Raw genomic sequence first — 27433 nt, forward strand, 5'->3', positions numbered from 1 at the left:
TCCTTCCAGCAACCTCCGAGCAGTCCCCCTCCAGACGATCACCGCTGTTGCTGACCTTGCTGACACCGTCCTGCACGTAGCTGGACTAACTTCAGGTCTTTCTACGCTCACTTTTGCTCCTTTTCTTCTTTTCTCCACTACCACTTCACTTTCACTTCACTTAGACTCTCTACCACTCCACTGTTTACTCCTTCTTCACTCTAGCTCTTCCCTGAGCTGACTCCTAAACTCATCTGCCTGGTTTCTTCCCGCCTCCAGGGCTGTGTACTCCTCGGTGGGCGGAGCCAACCACCTGGCCCACCCCCTGGTGTGAACATCAGCCCCTGGAAGAAGGCAACAAGGATTTGAGTAGCCTTGGTGTTCCTAACTGGGATGTAGGGTGTGGTGGTGTGATGACCTGTGACCCCTGGCTTGCCCAGGGCGTCACATTCCCCCTTAGCAAAATGCAGACCGTCCGCGGGCTGCCCGTCCAACACCAGTTTTATTTTCTGTAAATGTATAAAAAGGTAAACGGTAACATTTTAATGCATAACATCATCCCACAATGGGAGGCACATTTCTTAAACGTTACTAAACGGTTTTACGGGTACGGTTTCCGCTCTCTCCCACCCAAGCAACTTGGCCCTGATGCTGCCCCTAAAGCCCAGGCAGCACCCCTTGACCCACAGTCCAGCACAAGTTACCCGAGCGGGATTTGTCCTTCCCCTCCAGAGGGTAGCCACCGGTTCCTGTGGTGGCTGGGCCCCAGCCTGCTCTGCTGAGGGCCCTCCCTCCAACCTGCCTCTCCGGAGGCGGCAATTGCGGAAACGGTACGGTAAAACAACCTATTTACATGCCACTTAACGTTTGTGGTTGCCCTGCAAGTTCACGGGCTTGTCCATGGATAGTTCCCATGCTAACTTTTTAAACGGTCCCCCACGGGGACAACGGTGTCGGCTCCGGCCGGTTCAATCACAGAGAATCAGGTGAAGTACACGGTAATCATTTCACTTATCATTTTTCAAACTTTTAAACTGTCAAACTTTTAAACAAACACAAAGGTGGTCCCAACGGGGACTGCTGCAGCGGGCATCCGCTGCCCTACTCCGGTTCTTCGGCTTCATCTGCGGGAGGGGGTGCAGGACTCACTCTGCTCTCCTGGCTGCCCCGCAGTTTTACATCCAAGGCAAATAACCCCCTCTCTCCACAGTGCCGGGTATACTGAACGATGTCTCCCGGCATTAGGTTGCGGCCGGGATGCTCCTCAGGCAGGTGGGCATTCACATCCCGCCGGGCTACAAACACTTCGGCCTCCAGGCCCGGTTCATAGATAAACCCGTAGCCCCGGCGGACATCAAACCGCCTCACCTGCCCCTCGTACAGCGGACCCCGGACACGGAATGTGGCCTGGCGGAGATTCTCCTTCTCCCTGATAGCTCGGGCCACCAGCTCGGCCTTCTTCCTCTCTCTCTGATCTCCAGGCCCAACGGTACCGGCTCCCTGTCCCAATACGGTGCTGCTGCGAGCTCCGGCGCACGGGTCGGGCCCTGCGGGACATCCTGGACGTTGCCCACTGTCAGGAATCTGGGCGGCGTGTCCCGCGGTGTCTTGGCCTTGGGCGCTGCCTTACAGCAACAACCCGGCGCTACCTCAGCCGAGGTGTGGGGGATGGGCACAGGGGCTTTCCGCGGCTTGGCCTTCGGCTCGGAACGGGTCATCGGCTCCGGCTCGGGGAACTTTTCAGGGGCTGCCTCCGGTGCAGACTTCGGGGCCTTCCACGGCAACACCTCCGGCTTGCTACGGGCTCCGGCTACAGGTCGGCCCGCCGGGGCGGGCATGCTGGGTATCACTACCGGTTGCGGTGGTAGCGGGCCTAGTGGCGGGGTCACGGCCTCCGAGACGGGTGGCGAAGGAGGCAGCGGAGGGAGAGGGCTTGGACCGGGTCCCTCAGCCGCAGCGGCCGGTCCCTCGGGGACATAGGGGCGTGGGTCACTCACCCTCCCTTCCTCCGCCTCCTCCTCGCGTCTCCGCACGGTGGCTATAACGTCCGCCATGTCGGTCTCCCACTCCTCCAAGAGGAGCTGCATCTTGACCTGCAGCCTTAGGTGGAGCTGCGCAGTCCGGATTTCCACCCACACTGCGGTTCCCGGCGCGGGGGCCACGGTGTTTCGGGACGGCATCCACATGGTGACTTCTTCCAGGAACGGGGTGACTGCAGAGTCCTGGCGTCCCTGCTTTTATAGCTGCTCTCACATGCAGCCAGCTGCCATCGCGTCCCCCTTAGCTTCTTTCCGGCCACTCCTCTATTGGGGCGGAGTTTCGGCCTTCGCGCCTCTGCTACTCGAGAAGACGCTCGAGCGGGAACTTTTCGCGCCAAAGATGGCGACTTCTGGAAATTTTCAGCCGGATACCTCCGGCGGTCACAAGGCGCACCTCTACCCAACGGCAGAGCGGTAAGATCCTGTTCGTGACGCCAAGTTGTCGCGGGCGGAGGAGGGGACGCCGCGCTCTCCCACTGCTGCTCGGGTCCGGCCGCCGCGGCTGCTGCGGCCTGCTGCTGCTCGGTGGCTCGAGCGTTGGGCCGGATCCCGGGGACTCTAGCGGCGCTCCTCGCCCGTGAGTGAAAGGGGGTTGTTTTTGGGTGTGGGGGTTGTTTATTGTCCGTGACGCCACCCACGGTTGTGGTGATTTGTAGCACCACCGCTGCTCAATAGGGGGATCCCGGGAGTGGTGATGCGGAGCAGCCAGGTGTTGTGTTGCCCCTCCGTGGGTAGGGGTTGGTGATCCCGGGGCCCAGTGATGGGGAGGGAGGTGCAGGGCCTGGTGGGCGCAGGGACGCGGGGGCAGCGCTGTGCCTTGCGGCACTGTGGTACTCACTCAGCCTGAGACGTTGACACAGTTTTACGGTAAACCACACGGCTGGAAAGACGGTTCCCACGGACGGCTGCACTTGCTCTCCCAGTAGGTAACGGTGATGTCCCTTTGACCTGCACCTAGTGTTCCTGTGTTGGTAGCGATGGGTTCCCACCGGTAACCCGCTCCCCGGCTTGGATATGGGCCGGAGGAGCCCTACTTTGCCCGCAGGCGCTGGCCCTGAGAAACTGGTGCCCTGGCGGTGGCGGTGTTTCTCCTCAATGGTTGGACTGTTGCCTTCAGTCGGGACTTGGTTGTTGGGGATCCACGTCCCCTTCACTGACGGATTCGGCAAATTATGGCGACTCCTAGCCTTGCCGGGGTCCGAGAGGCCCCTGCCCTTGTGCTGACTGTCCTTCGTATACTGCTCCAGACCGCCGGGCCACTACCCGTCCGCGGTCCTTCCAGCAACCTCCGAGCAGTCCCCCTCCAGACGATCACCGCTGTTGCTGACCTTGCTGACACCGTCCTGCACTTAGCTGGACTAACTTCAGGTCTTTCTACGCTCACTTTTGCTCCTTTTCTTCGTTGCTCCACTACCACTTCACTTTCACTTCACTTAGACTAGCATATTCCTCACTATTTCCCCAATTTCTACACTATATCAGACTGTTGTTCCCCCATTGGAGACAATATCCTCAAAAATTAACTTATATTTCATCAGTAATAATGTCCCCTAATTTGCCCCTACAGTAATTATGCCCCAAGTGCCACCATAAACTAATAATGTACAGTGCCTACAAGTAGTATTCAACCCCCTGCAGATTTAGCAGGTTTGATAAGATGCAAATAAGTTAGAGCCTGCAAACTTCAAACAAGAGCAGGATTTATTTACAGATGCATAAATCTTACAAACCAACAAGTTATGTTGCTCAGTTAAATTTTAATAAGTTTTCAACATAAAAGTGTGGGTCAATTATTGTTCAACCCCTAGGTTTAATATTTTGTGGAATAACCCTTGTTTGCAATTACAGCTAATAATCGTCTTTTATAAGACCTGATCAGGCCGGCACAGGTCTCTGGAGTTATCTTGGCCCACTCCTCCATGCAGATCTTCTCCAAGTTATCTAGGTTCTTTGGGTGTCTCATGTGGACTTTAATCTTGAGCTCCTTCCACAAGTTTTCAATTGGGTTAAGGTCAGGAGACTGACTAGGCCACTGCAACACCTTGATTTTTTCCCTCTTGAACCAGGCCTTGGTTTACTTGGCTGTGTGCTTTGGGTCGTTGTCTTGTTGGAAGATGAATGACGACCCATCTTAAGATCCTTGATGGAGGAGCGGAGGTTCTTGGCCAAAATGTCCAGGTAGGCCGTGCTATCCATCTTCCCATGGATGCGGACCAGATGGCCAGGCCCCTTGGCTGAGAAACAGCCCCACAGCATGATGCTGCCACCACCATGCTTGACTGTAGGGATGGTATTCTTGGGGTCGTATGCAGTGCCATTCAGTCTCCAAACGTCACGTGTGTGGTTGGCACCAAAGATCTCGATCTTGGTCTCATCAGACCAGAGAACCTTGAACCAGTCTGTCTCAGAGTCCTCCAAGTGATCATGAGCAAACTGTAGACGAGCCTTGACATGACGCTTTGAAAGTAAAGGTACCTTACGGACTCGTCTGGAACGGAGACCATTGCGGTGGAGTACGTTACTTATGGTATTGACTGAAACCAATGTCCCCACTGCCATGAGATCTTCCCGGAGCTCCTTCCTTGTTGTCCTTGGGTTAGCCTTGACTCTTCGGACAAGCCTGGCCTCGGCACGGGTGGAAACTTTCAAAGGCTGTCCAGGCCGTGGAAGGCTAACAGTAGTTCCATAAACCTTCCACTTACGGATGATGCTCCCAACAGTGGAGACAGGTAGGGCCAACTCCTTGGAAAGGGTTTTGTACCCCTTGCCAGCCTTGTGACCCTCCACGATTTTGTCTTTGATGGCCTTGGAATGCTCCTTTGTCTTTCCCATGTTGACCAAGTATGAGTGCTGTTCACAAGTTTGGGGAGGGTCTTAATTAGTCAGAAAAGGCTGGAAAAAGAGATAATTAATCCAAACATGTGAAGCTCATTGTTCTTTGTGCCTGAAATACTTCTTAATACGGTACTTTAGGGGAACCAAACAGAATTCTTGTGGTTTGAGGGGTTGAATAATAAATGACCCTCTGAATAAACTTTTCACAATTTAAAAAAAAAAAAATAAACAAAGAAACATTCTTTTTTGCTGCAGTGCATTTCACACTTCCAGGCAGATCTACAGTCCAAATGTCACACTGCCAAGTTAATTCCGAATGTGTAAACCTGCTAAATCTGCAGGGGGTTGAATACTACTTGTAGGCACTGTATGTCCCTCATTCTGGCCCCATATAGTAATTATGTCCCTCATCCTGGCCCCTTTTATTTAATAATGTCTGGGGAAACAAGTGGAATCAGAAGGGTCTGTTAATTGCTTCCTGCACAAAATATCCCCCCCACACACTGCTCCTCTCCAAAATAGCCCCACAGAGTGCCCCTTTCCAAAATGTCTCCCAAAAATTTGCCCTTTCTATAATATCTCCCCCAACTACATCCCTGTATAAATTCCCCCCCCTCCTCATTATACTATGCTTCCTTCCACAATCTTTGATGCCTCATAATGTCCCCCATTACCCTATGATGTCCCAATTTCTTTCATAACATCCCCCACTGACCTATAATGCCCCAATTTGCTTCATAATGGCCCCTATTATCCTATAATGTCCCCCACTGCCTTATAATGTCCCCCACTGCCCTATAATGTCCCCCACTACCCTATAATGTCCCCCACTACCCTATTATGTCCCCCACTGCCCTATTATGTCCCCACTGCCTTATAGTGTCCCCTACTGCCTTATAGTGTCCCCCACTGCTCTATATTGTCCACCACTGCCTTATAGTGTTCCCCACTGCCCTATTATGTCCCCCACTGCCCTATTATGTCTCCCTCTGCCCTATTATGTCCCCCACTGCCCTATTATGTTCCCCACTGCCCTATTATGTTCCCCACTGCCCTATTATGTTCCCCACTGCCCTATTATGTTCCCCACTGCCCTATTATGTTCCCCACTGCATTATAATGTCCCCACTGCATTATAATGTCCCCACTGCCCTATTATGTTCCCCACTGCCCTATTATGTTCCCCACTGCCCTATTATGTTCCCCACTGCCCTATTATGTTCCCCACTGCATTATGATGTCCCCACTGCATTATAATGTCCCCACTGCCCTATTATGTTCCCCACTGCCCTATTATGTTCCCGACTGCCCTATTATGTCCCCCACTGACCCATAATATGCTCCATAAAGTCCCCCACCGCTTCTTAATGCCCCTTGTAAAATAACACTGCTCCTCCTCCACCCGCAGCCCCTCATATAAAAGTACATCTTCGGCTCCTCTGGAGCACTTACCTGTGCCTGCGCGTCCTCCTCTTCAATCCTGCAGCTGCGGCCCCGGTGATGATGATGTCGGTGCAGGATTGAGGCGCGCTCCTCTGCAGCCCCGGCGATGATGGTACGTCGCGGTGCGGGGCTGAGCAGCGCTGCTCTGCCTCCTGTCACCGGCCGCACTGTACAAATGTATGCACGCCTGAAAGATGCGCATACATCTGAATACCGGCGCGGTCGGTGCAGGCCTGGGGACTCCCGCAGTGCAGCTCTAGGACCTTTGGTGAGTCACATGACACATGTGATGTCACTAAAGGTCCTGCAACTGCGAAAACTTCAGTAATCGTACAGAACTTGTACGATCACTGAAGTTTACGATTGAAAGGCTGGGTGCTGGGGCCCACTCAGGCCTGTGATGCCCTGTGGCCTGGGAGCTGCCTGAGGGCACCATACTGGGGGGGGGGGCATCTGCACTACAGGCCCCCAGCAGCAGGACAGATGGGATGGTGGAGGCGGCTGGAGCACCGTCTGGGGACCCCTGGCCCGGGGCTAGCCCCAGGCAAGTGACTGGTAAGGTAAAGAGCCCCCCTGCACACACCCCCGGGGCCCCCGCACCCTCCCCTGGGCCCCTGTTCATGCCCCTGGGCACCCGATCACTCCCCTGGGCCCCCGCCCCCCCCCGGGGGCCCCTGCTCGCCCCCCTGGGCCCTCGCCTTCTATACTCACGTGCTGCTACTCCTACAGCCTGGCCTGGGGTGACGCCGGGTCCGTCCTCCGCAGCGCAATGCTGCCAGCACCTGCACAGGAAGGAAGCAGTCATTGCTCTGAGACTGCCTCCTCCCGCAGTGTCGCTGCGCAGATGAGTCAGAGCGGCACTAACAGTGACAGCAGGCAGAGCAGAGAGATCGCTCTCCCTGCTTGCCGCTGCAGAGGGAATGGGATTGTCACTAATCATATCGGCAATGTGATTAGTGAAATTACCGGCCGGGGGGGGCCTCTTTCACATATCCATAGGGGCCCAGGGGGGGTAGGGAGGCGGGGCATAGGGGGCATGGCTATCAATAGCAGGGGCCCACTGGGGGTTCTCCAGACCTCCTGGTGGTCCGCCCCTGTTTCAACCTATCACTAACAACTGGTGTATTCCCTTCATGCTTTAAACATGCCTCCATCACACCCATCCTCAAAAAGCCCTCCCTTGACCCTACCTCTGTGTCAAACTATCGCCCCTTAAAACTTCTCCCCTATGCCTTAAAACTACTGAAACAGCATGTTCATCTTAAACTGTCCTCCTACCTCTCTTCCTGCTCCCACTTTGACCGGTTACAATCTGGCTTCTGACCCCATCATTCTACTGAAACTGCCCTTACCAAAGTGACTAACGACCTACTAACCTCAAAAGCCAAGCAACACTACTCTGTCCTCCTCCTCCTGGACCTGTCCTCTGCCTTTGACACAGTAGACCATTCCCTTCTACTACAGATTTTCTTGTCTCTGGGCATCACAGACTTGGCACTATCTTGGATCTCCTCATACTTAAACAACCGAACTTTCAGCATCTCCCACTCTCACACCACTTCCTCATCTCGCCCCTTCTCTGTCGGTGTCGCCCAAGGTTCAGTTTTTGGACCCCTGCTGTTCTCCATCTACACGTTCAGCCTGGGACAGCTCATAGAGTCCCACGGCTTTCAGTATCATTTCTACGCTGATGATACGCAGATCTACCTTTCTGGACCTGACATCACCTCCTTACTAACCAGAATCCCACAATGGCTGTCTACTATTTCATCTTTTTTCTCTGCTCGATTCCTAAAATTGAACATGGACAAAACAGAATTCATCATCTTTCCTCCTCCTCACTCAACCCCCCCACCTGACATATCCATCAATGTCAATGGCTGCTCACTTTCCCCAGTCCCACGTGCTCGCTGCCTGGCAGTAAGGGGTACTTGGCACACTACGACATTGCAAGCCGATGGTAGCGATGCCGAGCACGATAGTCACCGCCCCGTCGCAGCTGCAATATCTTGTGATAGCTGCCTTAGAGAACATTATCGCTACAGCAGCTTCACATGCACTTACTTGCCTTGCGACGTTGCTCTGGCTGGCAAACTGCCTCCTTCCTAACGGGGCGGGTCGTGCGGCGTCACACGGCAGGCGGCCAATAGAAGCAGGGGGGCGGAAATGAGCGGGATGTAAACATCCCGCCTACCTCCTTCCTTCCTCATTGCACCCGGGACGCAGGTAAGCCGATGTTCCTCGCTCCTGCGGCTTCACACACAGCGATGTGTGCTGCCGCAGGAACGAGGAACAACATCGTAACATCGGTCCTTCCCAAATTATGGAAATGACCGACGCTACACCAATCATACGATTTTGACGCTTTTGCTCTCGTTAATCGTAGTAAAAAGGATTCACATACTCCGATGTCGACAGCGATGCCGGATGTGCGTCACTTTCGATTTGACCCCACCGACATCGCACCTGCGATGTCGTAGTGTGCAAAGTACCCCTAACTCTAGACTCTGATCTCTTTTTCAAGCCACACATCCAAGCCCTCTTCACCTCCTGCCGCTTCCAACTCAAAAATATTTCCCGGATTCGTACATTCCTTTCCCAAGAAGCTGCAAAAACCCTAGTACTTGCCCTTATTATCTCCCGCCTGGATTATTGCAATCTTCTGCTCTGTGCCTCCCTTCTAACAGTCTCGCACCCCTACAATCTATTCTAAACTATGCTGCCCGGCTAATCCACCTGTCCCCCCGCTACTCCCCGACCTGGCTTCCCATTGCCCAACGACTCCAGTTCAAAACACTAACCATGACATATAAAGCCATCCACAATCTGTCTCCTCCCTACATCTGTGACCTAGTCTCCCGGTACTTACCTGCATGTAACCTTCAATCCTCACAAGATCTCCTCTCTGCCCCCCCCTTATCTCCTATTCCCACCATCGCATCCAAGATTTCTCCCGTGCCTCCCCCATACTCTGGAATGCTCTGCCACAACATATCAGACTCTCGCCTACCTTGACAAGCTTCAAAAGGAACCTGAAGACCCACCTCTTCCGACAAGCCTACAACCTGCCTTAACTCTCAGGGGTACTTTGCACGCTGCGACATCGCAGGCCGATGCTGCGATGCCGAGCTCGATAGTACCCGCCCCCGTCGCAGCAGCGATTTCCTTGTGATAGCTGCCGTAGCGAACATTATCGCTACGGCAGCTTCACATGGACTCACCTGTCCTGCGATCGTCGCTCTGGCCGGCGACCCGCCTCCTTGTTAAGGGGGCGGGTCATGCGGCGTCATAGCAACGTCACACGGCAGGCGGCCAATCAGAGCGGAGGGGCGGAGATGAGTGGGATGTAAACATCCCGCCCACCTCCTTCCTTCCGCATATCCTACGGAAGCCTCAGTGACGCCGGTAGGAGATGTTCCTCGCTCCTGCGGCTTCACACACAGCGATGTGTGCTGCCGAAGGAGCGAGGAACAACATCGGACTGTCGCGTCAGCGTAATTATGGATTACGCCGACGCTGCACCGATGATACGATTACGACGCTTTTGCGTTCGTTAATCGTATCATCGAGCCTTTACACACTACGATGTCGCATGCGATGCCGGAAGTGTGTCATTTTCAATTTGACCCCACCGACATCGCACCTGCGATGTCGTAGTGTACAAAGCCCGCCTCAGTCTGATACAGTGCCGCACAACCAGCTCTACCCTAACCTACTGTATCCTCACCTATCCCTTGTAGACTGTGAGACCTCGCGGGCAGGGATCTCTATCCTCCTGTACCGGTCTGTGCCTTGTATTGTTTATGATTATTGTACTTGTCCCTATTATGTATACCCCTTTCACATGTAAAGCGCCATGGACAAAATGGCGCTAATAAATAATAATAATAATTTTTATACACCCTAAAATCTTGTTTACTTTTCAGCTGCTGCCTGACAGTGCTGCTGCTCAGCTTATCTGTATCCTGACTACCCAAGTCCTTCTCCTGCTCTGTAGTCCTGAGTTTACTTCCATTTAATATACAGTATATGCAGCTATAGGATTACTCCGTCCTAGGTGCATTATGCTACGAATCGGCGCTGCCATAGCCGCAAGCAGCCTGCTGTTGCGCCCAGGCGCCGGCTGCCATTTTTGGCCATGCCTCGGGTCGTCCAGCTGGCTGCTTCCTCCTCCACATCTAAGTGTGGAGAGGCGGCTAGTGCGCATGTGTGCATCGATTTAACCCAGCCAGAGCCTAATGCCGGCGTCACACGGTACGATCTATCGTGCAATCGCACGAGCGATCGTACCCACCCCTGCTGTTTGTGCGTCATGGGCAATTAGTTGCCCGTGTCGCACAAAGTCGTTAACCCCCTGTCACATGTACTTACTTCCCAGACGACCTCGCTGTAGGCGGCGAACATCCTCTTACTGAAGGGGGAGGGACGTTCGGCATCACAGCGACGTCACACAGCGGCCGGCCAATAGAAGCGGAGGGGCGGAGATGAGCAGGACGTAAACATCCTGCCCACCTCCTTCCTTCCGCATAGCCGGCGGGACGCAGGTAAGCTGTGTTCATCGTTCCCGGGGTGTCACACGTAGCGATGTGTGCTGCCTTGGGAATGATGAACAACCGGCGCAGAGAAGAAGAAACGACTTTCTGAAAATGAGTGACGTGTCAATGAGCAACGATAAGGTGAGTATTTTTGCTCATTCACCGTCGCTCGTAGCTGTCACACGCTACGATACATCAAACGATGCTGGATGTGCGTCACTTATGAAGTGACCCCGCCGACATATCGCCCGATATATCATATCGTGTGATGCTGGCATTAGTCCAGTATTTCGCCCAGTGAGTATGCTTAGCCTGATAGTGCCATTTCTGAGGTCAAGTCCTCGGTTCAAGCTACTGAACCGAGGACTTGGCCTCAGAAAAGCCTCTTTGCACAGGTACTTGGACATTGTGCCGTGTCTAAGTCCTGTGCTGTGCCTACTGAGCATGCTCAGGCAGATATTCTGATTTCTGAGACTGTTGTTCAGGCTTCTGAGCATGCTCAGGCACTTAGTGCATCAGAGGCTAGGTCCAGTACGGACCTCACTGGGCATCTCCGTGAGGTGGCAAGCCCTGATAGGGCAGAGGGCATCAGGTGTCCTGATGACGTGGCCACTCTGGACTGACTCGCGGAGGCCCGACTTTATGACTTGGCACCTCACCATTGGTCGTCAGACGATGACTGGTGAGGTGTTTGGGGGTGTGGCTGCCATGAGGTCACCAATGACGTGGCGGTTCTGGATAGGCTGCTGGTGATGTCGCTGATGAAATGGCACTCTGCTATTTCACCCTGGAGGTGCCATTGTGGTCCACCCTGGGTTTGGGGCGGACCCAGGTTATAAAAGGGGCTGGAGACAACATGGAGGTGCACAGTCTTCTCATATGCTTGTTCTGAGCACACCTCCATGTTTAGAGCCCATTGTGGCATAAGCCTTTGTTTGGAAGCGGTAGGTAGGGTTAGGCGAACGGTACCTGTCACACCAAGATTCGTGGCTCAGCATATCAGGGTCAGGCGACGTGCTTCCCTCCTGCCGTTCCAGTTTTGCTGTAGCAGCCCAGTGGCGTTAACTGGGCTGCGGCTGCTGCGCCACCTGTCCGGTTGTGCCACCTACGCGCACGGACAGCATGCCCCAGGACCCCTGTGGTGTTAACAGGGAGTTCCTGGGCTGGGAGTGTGAACCCTGGGATCCTCTTCGACTTCCCAGTCAACGCTACTGGTGTGACCACCTGGCCTGACGTGTCCTACACACACGTGGCCAGTCGAGAAGTGACCAGAAACGCTAATCGGAGGACCGCTCGGCTTGATGTATCCTACACACGTGGTCGACAGGGCGTTTTCGCGGCGGTCTTCCGGTCAACGCTACCTGGTCACCACCCGACCTGACGTGTTCCCTGCACACGTGGTCAGAGTAGCGCCAGGTACACCAAAATGCTAACTGGGTTATCGTCCGGTCTGACGTGTCCCTACACACGTGACAGGTTTCCTGGGTTATCTCAGAGCCATCCAGCTCTGTATTCTCCGTCTAACCTTCGGGTTGCCAGCAGCTCCTTTGTCATCTGGAGCACGGTGGGCCCCGACTGGCGATTGGGATATTTACCACCGTGTACTGATCTGCCAAGTGTCTGCCGATTCCAACATCTTATCCAGATTGTTTTGTAATATTGTACTATCAAGGTCATTTTTTAATATCCCACATAGTTTGGTGTTATCAGCAAAGATTGACACTTTGCTATCAATCCCATCCACAACGTCATTAATAAAGAGATTAAAAGAAACGGTCGTAGCACAGATCCCTGCGGTAACCCACTGCTGACTATAGCCCATTTAGAGAATATACCATTTATGACTACTCTTTGCTTCCTATTTTTTAGCCAATTCCTTAGCCATCTGCATATAGTTTACTTTAGTCCCTGCTTCTTAAGCTTCGGTATAAAGCTAATATGTGGTACAGTATTAAATGCCTTTGCAAAGTCCAAATAAATCACATCAGTTGCATTACCAATATCCAGATTTGCACTTACCTCCTCATAGAACCCCAAAATGTTAGTTAGACACGACTTATCTTTCATGAATCCATGCTGTCTGTCAGTTATTATATTATTTTCTGCAATATATTTTTGCATATCATCCCTTAAAATGCCCTCAAAAACTTTGCACACTACTGATGTTAGGCTTAATGGATGGTAGTTGCCTGGATCCACCCTCTTACCTTTCTTAAACATCGGTACTACATCAGCAATCCTCCAATCCTGAGACACCAACCCTGCTACAAGCGAGTCTATCGTAAATATGGCTGGAGAGGGTTAAATTACTGTGCTGCTGAGCAATAAAGATGAATGTTGGATCTTCGAAATGTGACTTCATTCAACACGTTCCAGAGCAATCTCCTTCATCAGGATCGTCACAGAATGTGAAGGAGGTTGCTCCAAAATGCATTCAATAAAGTATCAAATAATAATAACGTATCAAAGATCCAGCATTCATCTTTATTGCACAGCAGCGCTATTTAACCTTTTCCACTCCTATTTGCGATCAAAGTATCCTCGATACTGGGAGCTGCAGCAGCTGTGTTTCCAAGATTCTTCCTAGTGGTTGTGTCTGACACAAACCCCCAGGTGAGCAAAACATTAGTCGCAGGTTCACCATATCTCACAGATAAGACCTTATTCTTGTGCTTTTTCTTATAACAAGCGAGTCTAAGAAGATGAGATACAGCGGTCTGTCAATTACTGAGCTCAGTTCCCTCAATATCCGTGGATGAATGCCATCTGGCCCGGCGGATTTGTCAATGTTTAATTTACTCAGATGCAGGCGTACTTCTTGTGTTAAATTAATTATCTCACTTATCTCAATTATCTCTGAACTTTGATTTTTGACTTGTTGAATGATCCCTGGAACAGTCAGTTTCTTGTTGAACACTGATGAGAAGTGCCTGTTTAATATCTCAGTCTTTTCTTTGTCCTTTATAATTAACCTGTTATTATATTTTAAGAAGCCTATACCATACTTTGAGTTCCTTTTGACATTAATATATAGATAAAAAAAATGTGGGATTTGTTTTAATGTCCTTGGCAATTTTTGTTTCAGTAGCTAATTTTGCTTGCTTGATTTTTTTTTTACAGTTCTTATTGATATCTTTATACTTTTGAAATGCTCTTTCTGTATTCTCAGCCTTCAAGATTTTAAGATTTTTTTTATTATATTTTGTACATTCTTATTTATCCATAGTGGTTTCTTTTTATTCCTGGACATTTTATTACCAGAGGGTATAAGTTTTTTACAGGACTCTAGTAGTATATCCTTAAACTTACCCCATTTATGTTCGGTATCCCCAGTTACCATAACATTGTCCAAAATCTACACAATTAAACTTTTCCTTTTCCTTTAATTCCAGGTTTTAGCACTTCCCTTTTCAAATGTTCTATTGAATATTACTTTGAAGCTTACTATATTATGATCGCTGGTGCCGAAGTGCTCCCGGACCTGTAGATCTGAAATTGTATCTGGTCTATTTGACAGGGCGAGATCTAGCAAATTATCTCCCCTGGTCAGTTCATCTACCATAGAGAGGAAATTGTCTTGAATAGTAGATAAGAACTTACAGCTTTTAACAGAACCAGAAGATTCTATATCTCCCATAATAATTATTATTAGCTGCCTTTTCCATTTGTTGCAGCATTTCACCCTCTACCTGTTCAGGTATGTTAAGTGGCTTATAACAATCTCCAATTATCATCTTTCCGTTATTCCCCTCCTCATGTACATTTACCCATACTTACTCTACATTGTCGTTATTGAGCACAGGTCTTAGGTTAGATTTGATAAATATAAACACCCCTCCACCTTTTCTTTCCTTAATGTACTATAACCCTGTATGTTTGTCACCCAGTCATGGCTCTCATCCAGCCAGGTTTCCGTAATCCCCACCACATCATAATCCAGGGATGACATAAGAGTCTCCATTTCATTAATTTTCTTTGCAAGACTTCTTGCATTTGCCAGTAGACATTTAATACTATTAACGCATTCCATACTCCTAGCCTCCCTACATTCCTTTTATGTCCCAGCACCCCCCTAAACCTTCATTGGCCCCTACTGTCTCTATCTGCTCTATCTATCCCCTTATTTGCTCCACTACCCTCCCTCCCCCAGATCCTAGTTTAAAAGCTCCTCCACCCCTCTATTTTCTCCCCCAGCACAACTGCACCCTCCCTGTTGAGGTGCAGCCCGTTCCTACTGTAGAGCCCTGTAACCGACTGAGAAGTCAGCCCAGTTCTCCATGAACCCAAACCCTTCCTTCCTGCACAATTTTATAAGCCAGGTATTTATTTCCCTAAGCTCCCGCTGTCTTTCTAGTGACGCTCGTGGCATTGGTAGTATTTCTGAAAACCCCACCTTGGAGGTCCTGGACTTTAGCTTCTCTCCTAGTTCCCAGAAATCATTTTTAAGGACCTTCCACCTGCCTTTAACTTTGTCATTAGTAGCCATGTGCACCATGAACGCTGGGTTTTCCCCAGCCCAACCCAGCAATCTGTCTATCCTATCCGCAATATGCCGAACCCGAGCACCCGGCAGACAACACACACACAGTTCAGCATTCACGGTCTAGGCGACAGATGACCCTGTCTGTCCCCCTAATTATAGAGTCCCCTACTAGCCAACATCTGTCTGGCCTTTGCTGCACTCCTATTTCCCTCCTATCTACAGAAGTCGTTTTCTTGGATGCTAGGAGCAACGTCCTGCTGTACTGATTGTAGTCCTGGACCTACATTCCTAATATCCACCACACAGGCATATTTACTACGTTGTGCCAGATCAGGACTGGGCTCCCTGACACTTTTCCCCCTACTTCTTCTTCTGTTACCCAGCTACCTACCTTTGGGTCCTGACCTTCCCCACCTCCACCCTCCTCCATAGCACTGGCCCCAGCCAGAGAAAGATCAGTGAGCTCTAAACTCCTCTCCAGGTTTGCAATGTTCCTGAGTGTTGTGAGCTGCATATTTAGATCAGTTATCTGGGCGTCCAAATATGTAACACGCTGACATCGAGTGCAGACATATTCACCCTCCAACGGCTGCTCAAGGCAGGCATAATCTGACAAGACACACACCTGGTAGCATTGTCCATGGAGCATCTATTATTGGGGATAAACAGTGCAGAAAAAAGTAGAAAAACAAAGAAAAAAACAATGAAAAACTTGTAAGGAAAACTCCAAACTCTGCTCCTGTGTCACACTATGATATTGTGTGTAAACTATGCCCTTACCTGCCCCCTCAGACTTTACTGCCCCTCACAAGCTCAGTGACCCTCGCTTACTGTGGCCGGGGTAAATAGTTCTGGAACAATCTAGAAACAGCTGTGGCTACTGCCCCCTCAGACTTCACTGCTCATCCCTGGATTTCCAGGATATCTGCTCCATGTCCGTCCACGGCTTCCAGGATGTGTCCTGTCTACATACAGCCTCCATTACCTCACTGTGACCCCCTGACATAACCTCCCCTCACCCAGCACCATGACACCCAGCACAGCAGAGCCCTGCATACACTGAGGAGCTGACCATGTGACCCTGACTCCTCCCCTCCATGTGACATCATCACAGGTCCTGTAAGCACAGAGCAGCCATATATCTAGTGTGCGGCTCTGCAGGTGGAGGTAGGTGCAGGGTCTCTATTATTTTCTCTCCTACATTTTCCTGTTTCTGTCGTCGTCCTTTCTTTGTTTTTATGACGAGGCTGAAGTCGGTTTCTTATTTTTTCTGTATTTTTGGGGTCTTTTTTACAGGTCTTTATCTACAAAAATAAAACAATATAATCCCCTGCAGTGCGGAGCCCGGGTGTGAATACCCTGAAAAGCAGAAACAAAAATGATAAAACTGCCACAAAAATCGGCATCAAAGTGGCACCAAAGGGCGTTATTAAAACGGTTAAAGGACTCCGCACTGCATTGTTCTCTATTATTGTTATTTTTTTGTGTTTGCTGTTTAACATGTAAAAAAACAGAAAAAAAAACAAATAAGAAACCGACTTCAGCATCGAGTTTTTATTGTCAAGTGATATTGGTGGGAAAATAAGGGGGGGTCAGAATTTTTATTTTCATCTTAATTCCCTGGTAACTGGGGCTGATATAATGACTCCGCAGTGACCATATCCTCTGTGTATGGGGGAGGAGGCACCGTCAGCTCTTTCTTTCAAAAATAAGACCTACCTGGAAAATAAGCCCTTGTAGGATTTTTGGGGCTTTATTTGAGTATACTTGAAATATAAGCCCTACTCCAAAAGTAATCCTTAGTTGCGGTTCCATAAGGAAGTGTACAAGCAGCTAAAATAATTAAAGAATACAGCAGGACTCGTCATCAAAGAAAGCACACACCCCCAAAAGAAAGCAGACACCCTCAAAAGAAAGCAAACCTCCCCCAAACCAGACCCCAAACAATTACAGTTGGCAAGTACCAATGGTGGATATGCTCTCACACAGAGATCTGTGTCACTATCAGGTCCCTCACTGTTCCAGCTGCATTGCAATGCAGAGCTGTGTATACAGTGACAGAGAAGGCAGAGGCAGTAATAAACCGTCTGTGCCTTATGTAGAGATGGATGGATTTCCTCTCCGTTGCTACATGTTTGCGTGTAGCTGTGCTACTATGTAATGACATTGTAGAACAAAACTGCAGAATGAATACCAAATTGTGTCGCCACAAGGAGATATACACGAATGAACAAAGAAAATTATAAATAATAAATAAGTAATCTCCAAAATGGAGTCAGGCTACTACGCCAGAACAAAACCAATAGAAAAGGTAGCCAAGGACAATACAATAATAAAATATAGAATTTTTATTAAAGATAATGGTAAAAACAGTACATGCAAGGGTGAGTAATGAATAAAGTGCCGAGGCACCACAAGACTCAGCAAATGGGTTTGCAAACAGAAAATCAATAGATTACATAGGGATAAAGGTATATGTTACATTCTAAATATCTGTCCCCATCATGGGTATAACAGTAATTTAGATGAATGTGATCTTCAAGCAAATCATATGATATAATTAACTGTTTGCATATCACTAAAAGGCATAAACACAGGCAGGAAAAGCAAAGGAAAAATACCAAGGAAATCCCATCATAGAGGTAGATTACCTGTCGCCATTAGCCACTGCTGAGCCACTGGTGTGGCTCAGCAGTGGCTAATGGCGACAGGTAATCTACCCCTATGATGGGATTTCCTTGGTATTTTTCCTTTGCTTTTCCTGCCTGTGTTTATGCCTTTTAGTGATATGCAAACAGTTAATTATATCATATGATTTGCTTGAAGATCACATTCATCTAAATTACTGTTATACCCTTGATGGGGACAGATATTTAGAATGTAACATATACCTTTATCCCTATGTAATCTATTGATTTTCTGTTTGCAAATCCATTTGCTGAGTCTTGTGGTGCCTCGGCACTTTATTCATTACTCACCCTTGCATGTACTGTTTTTACCATTATCGTTAATAAAAATTCTATATTTTATTATTGTATTGTCCTTGGCTACCTTTTCTATTGGTTTTGTAACATCACTGCAGAGTAGATGATGGCCCGGACGTGTAAAGTCTACGAGCTCCGAAACCAGTTAAGAATATCCAAACTTTCTTATTTACATAATTTTTCTAGTTTAGGAGTGAAATATAATGAGGACACATTTTGTAATTGGGTTAATGTTCACTATTTTGCTGCCTTCATACAAGAAATTGGTGGTAAATTGTGCACGTCAGCAAGTGCACAGATCTGTACACCATCTATGGAGCACTGTGACCACGCTACGGTCACACTTGTCTCCGTGATCTGATTTCCGTACAAGCGCTCTCACTGTGCCGTATCACTAAAGTCTTGAGATGGTGAAACCGATTTGCAGGACCCCGATGCAGAGGCCAGGTCAGTAGTCCACGGGGGCTGAAAAGGAGCCATGCGAGCATTTTCTTTTATTCTTAAAATAAACAACAGAAGGAAATCGCATAGGCCCCATATGAATTAAAAATTTTATACACCAATTAGAGAAAAATACTGCTAATAGACCGAAAAACAAATTTCTCTAAAAACAATTTTTATTAATAACATTAATATAGTTAAATCAAGCCATATCTCAAACTATCATATATATAGCTATATCGGTCAGTGAGCACACACCAGGTCGTGCAGAGCTGAATACACTCTGATAGGGATATTAGTCTAGAGAGTGAGGGATAACCTGATGTGATTTTATTATTGGCACCAATTAATAAAAATTGGTTTTAGAGAAATTTGTTTTTCGGTCTATTACCCATATGAATTAATGCTGGGCCCCTCTGCTTAGAAACAAGAATACATTGACCCCTAATTCCATTGCCCTGTTGTTAACTGAAAAACTCGTTAATGCTTTGTTTTTGCTCTTTTGTATTTTCCTACTCTCATTCCGGGAGCAACTGTTCTTTCATTTTTCCGCCCACATTGACGTATGAAGAATTGGGATTTTTTTAAAGATGACTCATAGTTTTTTCATTTTACTATAAAATGTACTGGAGATTAAGTAAAAAAAATATTTAAAAGAACTGAGAGTCCTCGGTGGTTGATGCCTTTTTAATGGCTAACTGAAATGATCGTAATTTATAGTAGCTTTCGAGACTACTCAGGTCTCTTCATCAGGCTCAGTATAACACAAAATCTGAAGAGTCACATATTTATACACAACAGGACATAGAATGGAGCAGTAAATAAGATACGTTATGTGAAGCAGAACAATTAGTATGGCAAGGGGACAATCAGTTGTGGCAGTAAATATTGCAGCAGTTGTTAGATAAGAAGTGTGAAAGTTTTATTGACCTTTGATTGAGGTCTGGTCCAGAGTTGAGATGTCCCCAGATGGTCCGAGGAGCACATTTTTATTAATTGATGTAAAAAGACATAAATCCATGTGACCCTTTCATTGCTGCTCTGAATGTGTCAGCGGTCATCATAAGTTTGTGTCCCAGATTCTCCTGTCTCTCTGGGTTTTGAAGTTTCCTTTCAATACCAGCTATTTCATGTCCATGATGCTGTGGTCTGGGTTTAAAAAAAACTCAAAACAAACAGACTACAAGAGCCACGAGAATATCAAGAAACCATCTCCAGCATTATAAAACTAAAGAAGAAAACAACCGGGTCCCTCTTGTGATCACCTACAATCCAAATCTAGAGGTGTTGAGAGGAGCTGCACGGAAACTACAACCATTACTGCAAAAAGATGCCCGATTAAAATCTATTTTTCCAGATCCCCCACTTCTGTGTTTTAGGCAGCCCCCGAATCTAAGAAGCATCATTGTCAGAAGCTCCCTGTCATCTCCTACAATAACAGGAACACTTCCCTGCAACCAGAAAAAATGTAAGACCTTTCCTTTATATTGACAATGGACAAGATAAAGATTCCCAGATCACATCAGGACTACAAGATCCCAGGTACCTTCAGCTGCACCACAACTAATGGGGTGTACTTAATTATATGTACCAAATGTCCAACTGGGGGTCTGTATGTAGGGGAGAGACGACAACAGCTCAGAGCAAGGATGAATTTTCATCGCCACACAATTAGAGAAAAAAGGATAGATCTACCTGTGGCCAAACATTTCTGTAACCCAGACCACAGTATCATGGACATGAAGTTGCTGGTATTGAAAGGAAATTTCAAATCCCAGAAACAGGAGAGTCTGGGTGTACAAACTTATGATGACCGGTGACACATTCAGAGCAGGAATGAAAGTGTCACATGGATTTATGTCTTTTTACATCAATTAAGAAATGTACTCCTCAGCCCATCTGGGGGTATCACAACTCTGGACCAGACCCCAATCAGAGGACAATAAAACTTTCCCCCTCCTTATCTATGAACTGCAATATTTACTGCCACAACTGATTGTCCTCTTGCCATACTGATAGATCTGCTTCACATAACTTGTCTTATTTACTGCACTATTCTATGTCCTGTTGTGTATAAATATGTGACTCTTCAGATTTTGTGTTATACTGAGCCTGATGAAGAGACCTGAATAGTCTGGAAAGCTGCTATTATTACCATCTTTTCAGTTAGCCATGAAAAGGCATCAATCACTGAGGACTCTCAGTTCTTTTAAACTTTATCTCTACTGGCTAAGGCTAAAGCTGGGTTCACACTAAGCGACAGCGACGTCGCTGTTACGTCACCATTTTCTGTGACGTAACAGCGACCTTGTAAGTCGCTGTTATGATCGCTGCTTAGCTGTCAAACACAGCAGAAGCAGCAGCGATCATAACGTCGCTACATGTGCAGAGAGCAGGGAGCCGCGCTTAGCGCTGGCTCCTTGCTCTCCTAGGTACAGTACACATCGGGTTAATTAACCCGATGTGTACTGCAGCTACATGTCACAGTGCAGAGAGCAGGGAGCCGCGCACACTGCTTAGCGCTGGCTCCTTGCTCTCCTTGCTACAGTATACATCGGGTTAATTACCCGATGTGTACTGCAGCCACATGTGCACAGAGCAGTAGCCGGCACTGGCAGCAAGAGCGGAGGCTGGTAACGAAGGTAAATATCGGGTAACCAGGGAAAGGTCTTCCCTTGGTTACCCGATGTTTACGCTGGTTACAGCTTACCGCAGCTGCCAGACGCCGGCTCCCGCTCCCTGCTCGCTTCATTTCATCGCTCTCTCGCTGTCACACACAGCGATGTGTGTGTCACAGCGGGAGAGTGACGACCAAAGAATGAAGCTGGAAATCCAGCAACGACCGGCGACCTCACAGCAGGGGCCAGGTCGTTGCTGGATGTCACACACAGTGACAGCGACGGGACGTCGCTGCAACGTCACAGAAAATGGTGACGTAGCAGCGACGTCGTTGTCGTTGTCGCTGTGTGTGACACCAGCTTTAGAACACACATCTGGCTTTTCCTCACTTTGTCGGATCCGGCGCGGTTCCGTACAGTGTATACAGTACAATGGCCGCGCTGCAACTTCCTGGTCACATGCTCCGGTCACATGATAGTGACTCGCCCACCCCAGGGCTATGGGACACCCGGTGCCGGGCCGGACTAGTCCGGTGGTAGTCAGTGGTGGCTGGGCCCGGCTCCGTGGCCCTGGTGGGTGTCAGTAGAATATGTGGCTTGATGAATAAAGTTTGTGTTCGTGACGCCACCTGTGGTCTGCGGCTATTAAGCCGCCGCTGCTGTGTGAGGCCTCCGGGGTGATGTTATGGCAGCAATGGTGGTACTGCTCCCCACAGGTGGAGCGGAGCCCCGGGGACACTGTTAGTGCTCGTGAAAGTCTATGGGGTTGTGTGGCTAACACGGTGCAGGGCCGACAGGCAATGAAAGAACCAGGCACAAACAACAGTCTCTTTACCTTTTCCTCTTTTACTTTGGGAACAGTCCAGTCCTGGGAGACCGTTACAGGTGGTGATGGGGATCCGGTCGGCCTGGAAGTACTTGGGGTGATCTTTCTGGCCAGCTGAGTATGAGGCCTACTCCTGTACTTTTCTTTGTTATGCTAGGACCCTGCTTCTCTGAATCCAGCAATGGCCCCCTTTGCTGCTGGGACTGATGGCACGTCCCTTTCCCTCTGTAGCAGGCTGCGCAGGCCCTCTCTGGTGCTTCTCTGCTGGAGTCCACACCGGGCCCCGATGCTGCAGCTGTACCTTTGGGATGTTTTTGGGCCAGGTGCTTGCAGCCCTCCTGCCCTTCGGATTTGACTACCAGGGAGTATGTTTAAGCCCTGGTGGCCACAGACTCCGATGTCCGAGTCTCTCCGCTGCCTCTCAGCTACTCCTGCTTCTCTGGGCCAAGCTACTCTAGCTCTAGGCCCCAGATCCACAGGACAGCTCACTCTGCGTCTGTTCACTTCTACTGCTCTCTACAGACTGCCCACTACTCCCTCCCCCAGGCCAGACTTGAGGAAGGCTCCCTGGAATTCCAGGTTCAGAGCTCCCCCTGCTGGCCGGAGGGAGAACTGCGTTGGGTGTTAAACTTGCTGGCCAATGGACCTCCCAATTACCTCCAGGCTCAGCATTAACCCTTTGGAAGGGCAATGCTGTTGTGGCGACCAGGTCCTGGGGCGCCACACTCCCCCTTAGTTAAATTCAGTACTCCCGGACTGTAGAAACAAAAACAAAACAGGTTACAACATTTCATCCCATTGTGGGAGGCGCATTACTTAAACGATACAACTTAAACACTACTATAAGAGTCCAGTGTGGCTCGCTGCCGGGTGTCCATTACACTGCTCCATGGGGGACCCGCCGCGATCAAACCCCCAACGTAGGCTCTGGGCGTGCGTCAGAGCATTGATGACCTCACTCTATGCACGCCGGACGGGTTTTTCTTCAGGGGTGTTGAGCACACTGGTGCTAACTATGAACAATTTAGGTGTTGGCCACCCATAGTCCAGTGGCCCAATTGTCCATTTACTTAATCACCTAAGACAAAAAGCATTTTATACACAACATTACAGACATTTCACATAACTATTTACATTCTGTTAGGTATTTTACTTTCTATGTTCTATACCTTGGAGGGGGCTGTCCCCGAGTGCTACGTTGGGACCGGCGTAGCTCTGGGGTTTGTCCCTGACTACTTAGAGTGTCTGCCCCCCCCCGTGTGATTGGTAGGCCTAACCCTGACAGGGATGCATGTTGGTTGCCTACGGGATCTCAGATTCGCCAAGGGTATGGCAGGTTCACCACTGGCAGGGAGTTGAACCTCCTGTTCCACTGCTGGCGTGTCATCTCGTGTTGGAGCGGACGGTTCTTTAGGTGGATCTGGAACCTCTTCTGTTTCTGGCTCGACCAACTGCGGGAACGTCAAGACTGGTACCACGATGGCATTGTTTATTCGGGTCCAAGTTTTGGGGAATTTTCCAAGGATTGTTTGGATCATCTCTTCCTCTTTTTCTTGACTTTGGGGACTTTCTTGTACTTCTTCTACTTCTTTTTGGGTTCTGCACCGTTCAGGGCACGCTTTCAGGCGGTCCCGAGAAACTGCTTGATAGGTCTTGCCTTCATCCTTGCTTATGAGGCATACCTTACTATTGTCAAAGTTGGAGGGGATAATGGTGTAGGGTTCATTCTCCCACTGATCATCCAATTTATGCGCCCTCCGCTTCTTCTTGAGGACTTGTTCTCCAGGTGCTAAGGGAGTTGCTGGGGCTGTTTGATTGTAATGCTGCTCTTGTCTCGTTCTTGCTTGAGACAGGCTCCTTTCTACGCATTCCTGGACCTTACGGTACCACTGCTGCCGCTCTGTATCCCAATCCTCTATTTTCTGAACCGCCTCAGGTGACACAGTCCCCATCTCAAAGTCTACGGGTAACTTGCCAGGTCTGTCTCGCATCAGGTAAGCAGGGCTGCAGTTGGTCGAATTTACCGGGATATAGTTGTACAAGTCTACCAGATCTGGTAACTTTTCTGGCCATTGGTTCCTTTCTTCCAAAGGTAGAGTCTTGAGCATATCAATAACCACATGGTTCATCTTCTCGCACAATCCATTGGTTTGGGGGTGGTACGGCGTGGTTCTGATTTTCTTACAACCGTACATGTTACAGAACTCTTGGAACACTTCTGCCTCGAATGCAGGACCCTGATCAGTCAGTACCCTTTCAGGGTAACCGTGAGGTCGGCAAAAGTAGGCCTGGAATGCTCTCGCTGCTGTTCTGGCTGTCTGGTCCTTCACGGGCACTACTACCAGGAAACGAGAGTAATGGTCCACAATGGTGAGGGCGTACACATAGCCTGACCGGCTTGGTGTTAACTTCACGTGGTCCAGGGCCACCAACTCCAGGGGCTGCTTCGTGACAATTGGCTGTAGGGGAGACCTCTGGCTGGCATCATCTTTCCGCCTCAGGTTACACGGACCACAGTCTCAGCACCACTTCTCGACTGTCTTTCTCATGTGCACCCAGTAGAACCGATCACGGAGTAGGGTCTCCAACTTCTTCCACCCGAAGTGTCCTGCATTATCATGATAAGCTGCTAGGACCATTGGAGCATCCCTCTGCGGGACCACTATCTGCCAGACGAGTTCATTCGTTCGCCAGTTGACATATCTCTTGCAGAGCTTGCCTTGGTAGGTGAACAGTCGTCCCCTCTCCTTCCACAGCTGCTGGGCTTCTTCTGGAGCATCTGGGCCAAGATGGGTCTCAGCTTGTGCTAGCTTTTCTTTGACCAATCGCACGGCCGGGTCACCGTTCTGTGTCTCTTCCCAATTATGGTGGAGTAATGGGTTGACCGAGACCTCGTGCTGGCTCGAGCGCTTCACTCCTACAGCATGCTCACACTGGGAAACACCTTGGTGATGGAAAGCCGGTAACTCTATCTCTTCGAGTTCATCCAGGTCTTCTCCAGACTCGGGTAAGTGAGGCATTCTGGACAGCGCATCAGCATTATTATTCTTCTTGCCAGCCCGATACTTGATGGTAAAGTCAAAGTTAGACAGCCGGGCCATCCATCGCTGTTCCAACGCACCTAACTTGGCTGTTGCCAGGTGTGTCAACGGATTGTTGTCCGTGAAGATGGTGAACTTGGCTGAGGCCAGATAGTGCTTGAAGCGTTCAGTCACTGCCCAAACAATAGCGAGGAACTCCAGCTTGAAGGAACTGTAGTTTTCTGGATTCCTTTCTGTGGGCCGAAGCTTCCTACTGGCGTACGCTATCACCCTCTCTCTGCCTCCCTGCACCTGGGACAGAACTGCTCCCAGTCCCACGTTGCTGGCGTCTGTATACAGTACAAACGGCTGGCTGTAGTCAGGGTAGGCCAGAATTTCTTCTCCCGTGAGAGCCCCTTTCAGCCGGACAAAGGATGTTTCTAGTTGGCTGCTCCATTCAAATGGAGGGCTCTGCTTCTTAGCCTGCTTTGGCTGGCCCACCAGGAGGTCTTGAAGGGGCGCTGCTATCTTGGTGAAACCATCAATGAACCTTCGGTAGTAGCCCACCAGCCCAAGGAACTGCCGCACCTCCTTTACCGTGGTGGGTCTTGGCCAGTCCTTGATTACGGTAACTTTCTCCGGATCAGGTGCCACACCTTCTGCGCTGACCACATGACCCAGGTACTGTACCTTTGGCTTCAAGAGGTGACATTTGGACGGCTTTATCTTCAGGCCATATTTCGACAAGGACTCAAACACTTCTGCTAAGTGCCTCAGGTGGTCTTCATAAGTCTTGCAGTAGACTATGACGTCATCCAGGTACAACAGCACGGTTTCAAAGTTGTGGTGGCCCAAGCAGCACTCCATCAACCTTTGGAATGTCCCCGGGGCGTTGCAGAGCCCGAATGGCATACAGTTGAACTCACAGAGGCCCATTGGTGTCGTGAATGCAGTCTTCTCCTTGTCCGCCTCTGCCACGGGAACCTGCCAATACCCACTGGTGAGATCCAAGGTGGAGAAATAGTTAGCTGACTTTAAGGCGGTTAGTGACTCCTCTATTCTGGGCAGTGGATAAGCATCTTTATGTGTAATGCGGTTAATTTGCCTGTAATCTACACACATTCTCATTGTACCATCTTTTTTCTTTACGAGCACTAGTGGAGCTGCCCAGGGGCTACAACTATCTCTGATAACCCCAGCCTCCTTCATTTCCCGTAACATTTCTTTGGCACGCTGATACTGTGCGGGGGGTACAGGGCGGTATCTCTCTTTAATGGGATGATGATCACCCGTGGGGATTTGATGTTTAACCCCTTTCACCTGCCCAAAATCTAGGGGGTGTTTGCTGAAGACCCGCTCGTACTCCTGTACCACCCGGTAAACCCCATGCTTTTGGTGTGAGGGGGATGAGTCGGTGCCCACATGTAATTTTTGGCACCAGTCTTCCAGCTGCCCCTTGGAGCCATTGTCTTCCGCCTGGTCGGACGGGATCAAGGGTTCCACTGCTTTGATGGTATTGTTGCTGACAGTGTACAGTTTTGCTACAGTGGCGTACCGGGGCAATTTGGCTTCCTCCTCCCCACAATTCAGGACACGGACGGGCACTCTCCCCTTGCGGATGTCTGCTACCCCTCTGGCTATCAGGACGCCAGGCCTACTGTCTGAATACACCGGTTCTACCAAGGCATGGTAGTCCTGACCCTTGAGGCCTATTGCTGCCCGACACCATATCAACATTTCACTTCTTGGGGGTATTGCAATGGGGAGGGGGTCACTTACCCTCACACTGCCAATTTCTCCTCCGGCCAGCTCTACCTGCTGCCTCCTCATCAGGGCTCTGATCTCCCTCTGTAGGGCACGCTGCTGCCCGGAGCTGGCAGTTTCAGACACCTGTTGCAACAAAATTATCACTTCGGCAATACAATTTTCTATCACATTTGTACCAATGGTTAGCAGTGGGTCAGATTCTTTGCGATCAATATCTACAATTATCATCCCTTGACATGGCAATTCTACCCGCCCCACTTTAATGGTTACTTCTTTGTACCCAATTTGAGGTAAGGGCTGACCATTACTGGCCACAATTGTTAAATCATCATCTGGGCCATGGTCAATGTCTGAATCAGCCCAATATCTTTTGTACAGTTTATAGGGGATGGTTGTTACCTGGGACCCCGTATCCAGGAGGGCATTCAAAGGGATCCCATCCAGCACAATAGGAAGGACCGGT

The 27433-nt window shown here is 49.5% G+C and overlaps 1 protein-coding gene across 2 annotated transcripts in view; it reads right to left on the bottom strand.

Annotated features, from left to right (window-relative positions):
- LOC142312359 (uncharacterized) overlaps positions 1–27433 on the bottom strand; it is a 336375-nt gene that overhangs the window by 51779 nt on the left and 257163 nt on the right. The window contains exons 1-2 of one of the 2 annotated variants that reach the window (XM_075351292.1): positions 16095–16119; positions 15940–15963 (exon numbers count right to left, since the gene is read on the bottom strand). The exons of the other annotated variant lie outside the window; for it this stretch is intronic. The gene's annotated coding sequence lies outside the window, so the exon portion shown is untranslated. Of the gene's footprint in view, positions 1–15939; positions 15964–16094; positions 16120–27433 lie in introns of those variants that run through there. 2 annotated transcript variants of the gene reach the window in all.

Source organism: Anomaloglossus baeobatrachus, chromosome 5 (genome assembly GCF_048569485.1).
Source record: "Anomaloglossus baeobatrachus isolate aAnoBae1 chromosome 5, aAnoBae1.hap1, whole genome shotgun sequence".
NCBI classification, from domain to species: Eukaryota; Metazoa; Chordata; class Amphibia; order Anura; family Aromobatidae; genus Anomaloglossus; species Anomaloglossus baeobatrachus.